This window comes from Fukomys damarensis, unplaced genomic scaffold (genome assembly GCF_012274545.1).
Source record: "Fukomys damarensis isolate Sample0158 unplaced genomic scaffold, DMR_v1.0_HiC HiC_scaffold_11, whole genome shotgun sequence".
Taxonomy (NCBI): Eukaryota; Metazoa; Chordata; class Mammalia; order Rodentia; family Bathyergidae; genus Fukomys; species Fukomys damarensis.
In genome coordinates, this window is record NW_022900923.1 from 43,238,309 (window position 1) to 43,249,189 (window position 10,881).

Sequence of the window (10,881 nt, forward strand, 5' to 3'; positions counted from 1 at the left end):
TATTCGAGGAAATTTAAGGACAGAGAAAAGAAAGAAAATCCAATTCCTCATGCTTTCAGAACCAGTCCCTTAACAGCAGGAGCAGGGCCCCAGCAGTGAGAAGCGAGAAGCTGCTGTCCAGCCCGGCTGGGTTCCTCCTCTCTCCTCACACATCCAGCCCGGAAGTGGGGAGGTTGAGCTTCTTTTTGTATTTTCCTTCAGTCGGTTTAGGGAGGCTGAGGATATGCATGCAGTTAGCAGAGAGAGGCTCAGACATCCAAAGATGGAGAAAGGAGAGTCTGGGTTAGAAAGGGGCCTTCACAGGATGGAGACCCTGCACTCACTCCGTCTCCCCCACCACAGCTTCCCCGAGACAGAATGGAGACTCCTGACTGTCTTTCTACCCCGCTGGTCAGAAGGTACTTTTCCTCTCCTACCTTCTTGGCAGGTCCTTCTCTCCTCACACCACACTTCCTTCTAAAGTGGCCTCATCTTCGCCAGGGCTCCCCCCAGTTGACCTGGGCTCCAAATCAGAGGGCCCCTGGCTAGGAAGCCTGGCAGGGGATTCCACCTCTTCCTGCCTCCTCCTGGGGACCTATCTCCCCACCCCACATTCAATTCTGTCCAGCCCAAAGAATGCTACCGCTACCCTCATTCCTTATCCCTCTCTTCCAACTGACCACCAGGGACTTCTCATTGCACCTCCTCGGGACCTTGCACCTACGGGACAGGCAGCGGAACCACTGAGCGAAATCCCTGACCCTCCTCAGTTTCTTTCAAAAGTTTCTCATTCCCTTCACCCCACTGACACAGCTCTACTCAGATCCATACCTCTTGTTGGAATCCTCATAACATTTCCTTGATTCATCCCCAGACCCTCAAGGCCCTCAGTTTTGCCCCAAGAATTTTGTTTTTTCTAACTTAACAAGAATCTATGAAGGCTGGGGATTTAGCTCAGTGGTTCCACTGCCTGCCTCGAAAGTGCAGGGACCCAAGTTCGATCCCCAGTACCAAAAAGAAAAAAAAAAATCAAGCAGACCCCTTAACATGACTTTTAAGACCATCGAGAGCAGAGGAGGGGTTAGGGGGGCGGGCTCTGGAATCTACCACTTAAACTTCACACATTTTACGAGTCACAACTTCTCTGGGTCTCAATTTCCCTACTGGTGAAATAGGGGCAGTGTCATGGAATGTTTTGGGATTGCCTCGCAGGCTATGCAACACATACTGTAGCCTTCAGAATAGATTTCTAACGCTTATATTTCAAATTCCAGGGTGAGAGAGAAAGGAGGGAGGAAGCTTTGAAAGGAAAGGGAAAGAGAAGATCAATAGAGTTTAAGAGTTGGGCAAGAGGGAAAAGAGAGAAGATGGGAGGAGAGATGTCCAAGTGCAGGAAAAGAAATTAATGAGAAGGAAAACTGACCAGGAGAAGGTACCTTCCTAGTGTGAATGAGCCTCTCCGGAGGAAAGGAGAACTAGAATCCGGAAGGAGTTAGGGTGACATTAGGGCCCCGGCCGGCACCAAGCTTGGGCCTGGGCCACTGGTGCCTGAACATCTCTACAAGGGCGCCGTGTGGTACCCCAGAGCCCTCTCCCTGTGTTTCACCTCCTCCTTGGGAAGGCGAGGAGCACCCTGGCTGAGGCATCGCCGTGTCACCTGGATAGATTCTGCTGCTCGTTATTTGAAGGATAGGACAGGCATCGAGCTTTCTGCAGATTAATTTTTGATTTATTGGTGGTAACAAGGATTTATTCTGATACACCCTCAGGGCAAAGAAAGAGCTGTAAATATTTTAAATGCTGTTAGCCGGTGACAAGAAACATAGCCGTACAGGGACTGGGGCAGATGGGAACTTCAAATGCCTTCCCTAAATTACTTAAAGGCAAACTGTGAACACTTGCGAGCTTGTTGAAGACAGAGGCAGGGGAAGGGGAGAGAAACACATCCAATTGTTATCTTGTTAACTCAGACAGCATCTTGTGTTTTCTCCGCAGAGTCCATCTGCTTTCCCTGCTGACTGCATTGCATCGGATTTTGCAGCCTACAGAGGGGAAACAGGGAGGCAGCTGTCAGAGTCCTGGAGAGAGGAGGCTGCACCAGGCAACTCAGGAACAGGAGCCCCCAGCCTGTGATTTCTGGAGGACCGAAAGCCCGGGCTCGAGATCAGGGCAGAGAGGTGAGGAGAGCCCTGGACTCGAACCTGACGCTGGCCGTGCACCTTTGCCCTGAATCTGTGCTCGTCCGCCTGTCAGTGGGGCTCTAGCGCTTGCTGGTGTAATAGGCTGGAGACTACAACTGCGAGCATTTGCTCAGAGACTGAAAAGAAACTAGTTTCTCCACCTTCCTCTCCTCCTGAGCCTTCTATCAGCCCTGATTGTCGATTGTCGGGGTGAGGAGAGATGGCAATTTCCTCTCCTGACAGGGGAGCTGCAGCTGGGCGTGGACTCCAGGGGGCTTGGATCCCGGGGAGAGCAGCAGTGGTGAGGGTGGGCAGTGTGAGGCTCTTGGCAGGCTTTGGGGTCCATACTCCTCTCGGGGCTGGACTGGGTGAGGGGAGGGAGGCGCTTGCCTCAGCTATGTGACATTTCAGGATATGCCAAAAAACCTCAGTAATCGAGATAAATAATAGTTTAATGCCATGGTTTAAAAAGTCAAAATTGCTACAGAAATTCCATAATGAAAATATATCTTTTTTTTTGCCACTGGGGAATGAAGTCAGGGCTTTCATGCTGCACAACATCCCCTGTCCTTTTTTGCGTTATTTAATTTTGAGACAGGGTCTCACTAAGTTGCCCAGGCTGGGCTTGAACTTGTGATCCTCCTGTCTCAGCCTTCCAAAGTGCTGGGATTACAGGAGTGTGCCATCATGCTGAGGTAAAAATGCCCAATTTAAAAATGAAGACCAGCTCAGTAGTCATCTCATGAAACAAGTTGTTCTTCCTGGTTCTGGGTGCAAAGGCAGGGGCTGGGGGGGGGGCCCTGGGTAGACAAGATGTGACCTAGGGCTTTGATTTGGGATTCTGTCCTTCATGGCCATGGTCTTAGGCACTTTCTTGTCACTGAGATACAGTACTTGCCACCCACAGCTTAAGGGAGGAGAGGATTATCTGGCCTCAAAGTTACAGTCTACGGCTGCCAGGCACCCAGGCAGAAAATGGCACGCACGGGGCAGAGTGAGGAAAAGCTGCTCATTGCATGGTGGCCAGGAAGCGAAGTGGGGAGGGAGGAGCCCCAGGGACCACCCCTTCCGGCCAGGCCCCGCCTTCCAGTCATCAGATGTGTGGATCCCGTGATTCGGTCATCCCCTCCCCCCAGCCTCCGAATGCCTGAGGCTCTGGAGGACACTTTCCATCCAGACCCGCACAGCCCCTGGGTTCAGGGTGTGAGGCCTTTGTCCTCTCATCTCCAGCTGTACCCCTCAAGACAGTCTGTCTGATGGCTCTCAAGTGGGACAAGGTTGGGTTGCAGTCCCTGCTCTGTTACCACTAACTCTGATGTCTTGGGATAGCTGCTTGGCGGTTTATAAGCCTCAATTTCCTATTCTGTGAACCTCAATCTTCTACTCTGTACCTGCTTCCTTGGGTTACTGTGAAGATGAAGTGGGATGATAGACATAAGTCACTTAACAGAGGACTTGGACATAGTAAATGCTCAATAAACACTAGTTATTATAGAAAAAGAATTACCTGAAAATGAGTATCCTGCCCGCATTCTTGAAGAGAGACAAATTGTTTCCTAAAATTGCTGGAAGGAAGGAAATCAAAACCAAGCATAGGGCTCCATCCTGCTCTTGGGAGTGACTCCTGGTTCTTGAACTAACTCTGGGCATGCCCTGGGAGGCTCCCTCCCAGAGAGGTCCAGGGTTGGACCCTACACCCAGTCACCTACTGCCTGCAGCAGGGGCCACAAACAGACCACAGATGTCAGGCGGTGGAGCCCTGAGGGCCTCAGCAACCAAAAGTTCCCCACCATCCCTGTCCGCTCGCCTGCTCCCCTTTCAGAGCTGGCTGCTGAAGATTCTAGAGTTGAATTTATGCCCCATTTTAGCAAGAACACAATACTTGGTATACAAGCCTCCATCTACAATTCCTGCTCTTATTTTCTGTGTCTCTTTCCCCCTAACTTGTCTTAATTTACTTTAAGATGCCCTTAAATCCATTTTGGAACAAGGTGGGGAATAAATAAATACACTTTCCCCCGAGGCGATATCTGTTCCCTGCAGGCCAGAAGCCTAAGGGCTGTAGGGAGGGCCCTGGGCCCTGGCACCCCCAGGCTGCCCCTGCCAGTGCTAGCTGCAGGCCCAGGCTGCTTCTCCAGCGAACACAGGCACCAGCTTTTGGAATGCTGCCAGCCCGCAGTCTGCAGAGGCAAACAGTCCTCCCTGCCGTGGGCAGTGCTGTGTCCGGCTGCCCAGACCCACAGCACCTTGAGTTCTGCAGGGCTTTCTGGGCTTGACCTTGGTGTCCTCACTTTAGAAAATGGCAGAGTCGGAAGGAGGGGTAACCGGGCCATGGGCAGTGAACAGCACAGGGAATGGGGAAGCGGTGTTCCCATGGGGGGTAGGGGGGCAGGGCCGTGGTGCTGGGTGCCTGCCCAGAAAGCATCTCAACCTCACAGCTCCCTGGTGAGGTGCAGATCACCCAGCCCTGTATTGATGAAGCACAGAGATGGAGAGTAACTGTCCTAGAGTCACACAGCTAGCATATGGAAGTGAGGGATTTGAACCCAGGACTTTGGGATGTACACCCTGAGAGCTTCCCATTATACCTTATGCTTCTCACCTTGCAGAGCACCCTGCCCCTCGGGATCTGGGTGCCAGTCTAGCTCCTCGGTCCAATGGGGAAGGGCAGGGTTAGGTGACAGAGGCTGGTTATCCAAACCCAGCCTATCAGGTGTCCAGGCTCTGGTGTGTGTACTTTCAGGCTCTGGGGTTCCAGGGACAGGAGGCTACTTAGGGTGCTGGACAGGGGCATCCTGTGGGGCATCTTCCAGGGAGAAGGAAAGACCCTAGGGGACCCAGCCAGGGCCTGAGGACTCTCCCACAGCCTTGCCTTACTCCGGGCCGCGGACCAAGCAGGCAAACTTCTCTAACCACCAGTTGGGAACAGGCCACATCCCTGCTTGGAGTCTGCAAGAAGGCACAGGTGCCTGAGTGTGGGCAGACGCGTGTGATCCCAGCACCCTGGGAGGCTGAGGTGGGAGGATCGCAAGTTCAAGCCCACCTTGGGCAACTTAGAAAGACCAGGTCTTTCTAAAAAGAAAGGGAAGGTGCTGGAGGTGTAGCTCAGCACTCAGAGAAAGGGTGCAAAGGTGAAAGAAAGCTTTTTTCTCTCTCCATGTAAACCTTTCTTGGTTGGGATGGAGAATTCCGTTCCTTCTCCCCTCACCCCTGCAACTCTTCCCTCCCTATCTTCCTCTTCTTCCTCCGGTTCATACTTAGCCATTGCCTTCATCTGTGCCTGAAAGAATCCAGAAGTCCTCTTACTGCAGCCTGGTTGCCTGGCAATATCATTGTGACTCACTGTCCCCAGGCTCCAGCCTGGCAGAACAGGAGCCTCCTGCAAAGGTCCCTGGGGAGACCCCGTACCTCTGTCCACTTCTGAGCACAGAAGTTATGGGCTGCTGTGCAAATGCATGTAAGCAGTGCGATTGAAATATATAGTGAATGTGTAAACTTTAAAAATGTATTATAGTAAGATACATTGCCATTAATCCCACTCCAAATAGGCCCCCTCACTTTGAACACATGTATCACTCTTGCCATCTTCTGAAGCAGTTCCGAAAGTCCTCTTTCATGAGTATCTTTACAAGGGGTGATCAAAACTACCGTGAACATTGCTGCGGAGTGCCGTCCAATGGGAAGGCAGTTCTTAAAAACACCACAGCGAGTCCCCACCCCATTCTCCCGGAAGCTAGTGCCATGTGACTTCCGGCTCTTTCCCCAAGGTCAAAATGACCAGGAAAGGTGAATGTTTTGAATTGATCAGGAGATTGAGGCAACCACAGCAGCAGAACTAAAGTCACTCGTGAAAGAGGACTTCCAGAACTGTTTTTAGAAACTGGCAAGAACATCAGAACAAATATGTTCAAAGAGAGGGGAAATAATGACAACGGGTTTTTTTACTGTAATAATTTTTTTTTTTTTTTTTTTCGTACTGGGGATTGAACTTGGGACCTTGAGCTTATGAGCCAGGTGGTGGCACCACTGAACTAAATCCTTGGCCCTTTAATCAATTTTTGAATTTAAATATCCACTATGTTTTTGAATCACACCCTGTATGTATTAAAATATGTATTTTATTGTAAATATAAGCCCTGGTTTTTATCACACACGCACACACACACAATTTTGAACAAAAAGTACAGGGTACTGAAAACATGTCTCAGTGGTGCAGGTTTCTCTCCAGGAGTAAATTAAAGACAGTCCCTCGTGCAGGGGCCAGGAGCTTTCTTGAGGCTCTCTTGCTCAGCCAGTCCTTGCATTTTACTGGCAGTGATGAGCAGTTTGCTGGTAAATTCACAACAGCTGGCCAGGGCCGGGGAGGCTGATTCCCCGTGGTGCCAATTTCCTTAATGTAAACCCCCAACTCCAGGCTACCAACGTGAAGTCCCCGAAAGCAGAGTGAAGAAGAGCTGTTCACCATCTTCTCTCAGGAGCTGGTGGGGAGGCTCATTTGGGAGAGGACGGAAGGGGGTTCCGAGGCTCTACAGCACCTGTGTGTCACCCTTCAGTGTGGCCCCGGGGGAACCTGCTCTGAGAGGCCGGAGAGGGATGCACCTAGCCGCCTCTCTGGACCCTGCTGGGTTGGGAAAGTGCTGTCACCCACTCTCCAGGCAACCCTGTGGACCCCAGCCAGGGTGTCACCCTGGTGAGGCTCCTTCCAGGCACCAGTTCTGCGCCTCTGTCCCGGACCACCCCCTCTTCGGAGTTCTCTGCGGCAGTGGCCAGGAGACAGGATATGTGGCATTACCAGTGTCTGAAGTCTCGAGCCAAGAACTTGAATTCGAGTCCTGGCTCGGCTGCCTGTGGCTGTCCTAAGCTCCAGCTCCTTTTGTGTGGGGAAATGGTTGGTACTGACCACACACAATTCAGTGCTGGGCACATGAAGCCTGAACCCCGAGGCTCCGTGTTTAATGAACTGAGCTGTGGTGACATTTATGCCCCCAGAATCAGGCCCTGGGCCCTGGAGTGGGCTCATGGTTGTGAGTGTCTGACTCCCAGCCCGTTAAGGACTCCTGTCACTGGGCAGGGTGGGGATGCTCTGCCTCCCCCTGACTGGAGGCAACCTCCTCTGTCCCTCAGCGGCCCTACCCTGCATGGCACGTACGCTCTGACACACGTCAGCGAGTGCATAAATATTTATGACATGTAGCTAATGCAGTTGGCTTATAGGATTCCTGGAGTTTCGGATAGGAGCTTTGGGCACAAGAAGCTATTTATCTGGGAAGCATTCCTGGATGAGGAAGCAACAGCTGTGGACACAGAGAGCAGGCTCCTGGCCTCTCAGAATGTTCTGGAAGCCTGTTCTCTCAGAATGTTTTAGAAGCCTGCCCTTCACTGAGGTAGGCTGTGTGTAAATTTTCAGGAAAGTTCACCTGACAGCTGCCACCATGGGCTGTGAGCTTTAAGAATTAACCAGCTTGTACTCTTTGGCTTTGCAGGGTCAGGCCTCCAAAGGACAGAGCCACAATCAGAGGGTGGAAAATGCTCCTCACGTGGGCTGCCCTGAGGCTGAGCCCTACTAGATCTCCCAAGACCTGAGCCCAGGGAGGAAGTCACCGACGCCTCTAGTCCCCACAGCCTCCAATAGCGGCCCCCAGCAGTAGCCCCCACACCCTTAGCCACCATGTCAGGAAATGCAGGTGTTTCAGACTCCCAGTGGCATAGCCCAGGGCTGGAGTGCACAGAGCCTTCTTTCTGTGGCAGGTGGTCAGGTCCTCAGGTGGCTGTCAGCTCAGCACGGGGACAGATGTGTTCCATTCCTCTGTGCTCAGGTGGGTGAGGGTGGTGGGAAAAACCCCGAGAGAGGGGTCCCTGGCTCTGAGGGCTACGGGTGGGGTGTCCATCCTGTGGGCCCTTCTCGGGAGCTGGGAGGGAGGAGGGCTCCGCCCCTGAGGAGACTCCCTGAGGGCTGGCGAGCTGGGCCGCCCTCCCCTGCAGCCCTGCACCTAAGCTGCTGCCCACCCGGCCACTCTTCCTCGCCCCATCTGCCTCTTCGGCCAAACCCGTTTCCTTTCCTGTCTCCGCGGAGGAGAGGGCGATGAAAAGTGTCAGCGCCGAAGGCTGAGGACCAGCCCTGACCAACTCCCGACTCCTGGTCCCTCAGCCTGAGCCAGAGAACCGTCTCCTCCAGGGGCGGTGCCCACATCCTGGCCCGATGCCCAGCACCCCGCCCTTGGCCGCCTTCTCCCGCCCTGGCCGGCTCCCCGCGGTGACCGGGACCTGGATTGTGCTCAGTGACTGCTGTCCTCAGACTTCAAACTCTTGAAGGCTGAAGCTGCGCCCTGCCTTCCACCCCTGAATTTGGACGGCCGCCCCAGCTGGGCTGAACAGCCACCGCGGGGGAATATTTGGCGGAATCTCCCATGAAGCGCAAGGACCAGAGAGTTCGATCCCGGTATCAAGAGGCAAAAAAAAGGCAAAGCGAGCCACGCTGGTTAACGGTGACAAGGGGCAGGGTGGGGGAGAGGGAAGAGACCCGCCCGCCTTTCGGAGTCTTCAGGTGAGGAGAGGCCGGGTGCTCCCTGGGCAGAGGTGCAGTGCTCTGAGAGGCAGCTGCGGGCCAGGCCCTCGGCCTATGAAGCGACCAGGATCCCAGCCCCCGGGCCAGGGCCAGGACACGCCGGGTGGCCTTGTAGTGAGAGCGGCCCTCCGCCACCGGAGAGCTGGAGACCTCCCCTGGACTTTCGGCATGGAAGGGGCCCCCAGCAGCAGAGAGAGTGAGACCGCGGTGAACAAGGAGGCCCTGAGCGTGGTGGGCAGAGCCGTGGGCGTCCTGGGGTGGGGGAGGGGAGGACTCACGACCACGGCAGGGTGGGATTAGAATCTAGGCCCTGTAAAGACACATCGGGCAATTCTGCTAGATCCAGAGAGGCGACTGCTGCAAAGAGCGAAGAGAAGGAAAAAGCGGGTGGAGGGCGCAGAGGGAGGGAGGAAGGAAACATCATCGTGCACGCAAATGGTTGCAAACAGAAGGTCACCTCTGGGTTAAGGGAAGGGGTGGAACACTGCAGGAGTCCTGAGGTCAGGAAAGCATTTAACCTCTAGGGCAAGGAGGACAGAAGCAACAGGGTGAACCCCAAGACACTCAAGCCACTCCGGGTGCGATGGGAACTCGGGTGTTTTTCAGAGTCTAAAGGTAATGCATGCATTCTCCAAAGAATTAACAGTACAACAGTACCACTGGCCACAAGCGATGACACACGTTTTGTAATCCCAGCACATTGGGAGGCTGAGGCAGGAGGATGGCAAGGTTAAGCCCAGTCTTGAAAAATTAGCAACTTAGTGAGACCTTGCCTCAAAATAAAAACTAATGAACGTTCTGGGGATGTCGCTTAGCACAAAGGCTTTGGGTTCAGTGCCCAGACTAGAAAAAAAAAGATGTAAGAAAGATACTGTTTGAAATTCTAAACTCTCTCCTATTCTGACTCTTGGTCCATAATTTCCTCCTCGGGCTCCACTGGAAATTGTCTCTCATGTTATTCCAGAGATTTCTAAGACTACAGAAGCTTACATTTCATGGCAGATGCTGACACACTACGTGTAAGATGAAAAGCATATCCATTGCAGTCCCTATAAAATCAACATGTTATTTTTTACGGCTTTCTTAGATTCAGCTGCGTGGGTGTGACAAGTTAATTTATCCAGGTCTGTGTTGGCGGACAGTTAGGTTACTTCAAGTTCTTGTTGTCATAATTAGTGCTGAAGTAATGTTCTGAATATCTGTCACTTTACACGTGGAATCCGTGGGGGCACCTGTGTCCAGGCAAGTGAAATGGGAACTCAACAGCTGTACCCACCAGGCCTCCTCTGTGTTCCACTGTGTGACAGCACCTGTCTCCCTCCCACCGTGTCAAACTCAGAGTATTTTATCTTTGCCGACCTAAGGGACCGTGGCTCGTTGCCATAATGCTAATCTGCACCGTTAGGCTGAGTTTCCTTCCACATGTTTAAAGGCATTATTGCTTCTCACGTAAATTGCTTCTATCTTTTGTCCACTTCAGTGAAAGCATTGGTGTTTTTCTTATTGATTTGTAAGAGCTCTGTATCTATTAAAGTAACTTTTTTTTACAATGTTGCAAATGTCTTCCCAAAACGTCCTTTGTGCTCTTCTTTTTCTGACGGTTGTGACAGTCATGCTGGGCTGCCAGTCTTGGCTTGATTGTTACCTAGAGGATTAATAAGCCCGCTTCTCAGCGTGTCTGGGTCACATGGAGGCGTGACTTTGTGTGTGCTATCTGCTCCCTGCTCTTCCTCCCTGTGCTGTTCCACTGCTCTGCTTCCCAGCCCCATGTAAGCCTTGCTCGGCCAAACCACTCTGCCATGATGTTTCTAATATGGAACCAGCTGACCATGGACTAATCTTCTGGAGCCACGAGCCAAAGTAAGCCTCTCTTATTTTTTTATTTTTTTCAGCTTTAATTGAGTTTATTGGTACATTCTAGGGATACAGTACAGTTACATTCATTTTTGGGATCTTGTACCTCTACATGACAAGTCTTGATTCTCATTTTTTCCCCTTACCTCTGCCCTCCCTTCACCCCCTCCTCCCCTCCCCATCTACAAACACTTTATTTTCATCTTTTCATTATCTCACATTTTGTTTTTTTCCCTTATTACCCTTCCCCTACCCAGCCCACCTTCCCTACACCTTTAGCTCCTTTCTTCCCATTTCTAAATG

General features: G+C 52.2%; 1 long non-coding RNA gene across 2 annotated transcripts; it reads right to left on the reverse strand.

Annotated features, from left to right (window-relative positions):
• Nucleotides 1-1,693: 1,693 nt before the first annotated feature.
• LOC104854513 lies at nt 1,694-5,461 on the reverse strand. 2 transcript variants are annotated; one of them, XR_778128.1, is made up of 4 exons: nt 5,417-5,461; nt 4,762-5,108; nt 3,667-3,724; nt 1,694-2,021 (listed from the first exon to the last, which is right to left on the reverse strand). It is a non-coding gene; the product is annotated as an uncharacterized LOC104854513 (long non-coding RNA). The 2 variants fall into 2 exon arrangements; XR_778129.1 differs by lacking the exon at nt 3,667-3,724.
• Nucleotides 5,462-10,881: the final 5,420 nt, after the last annotated feature.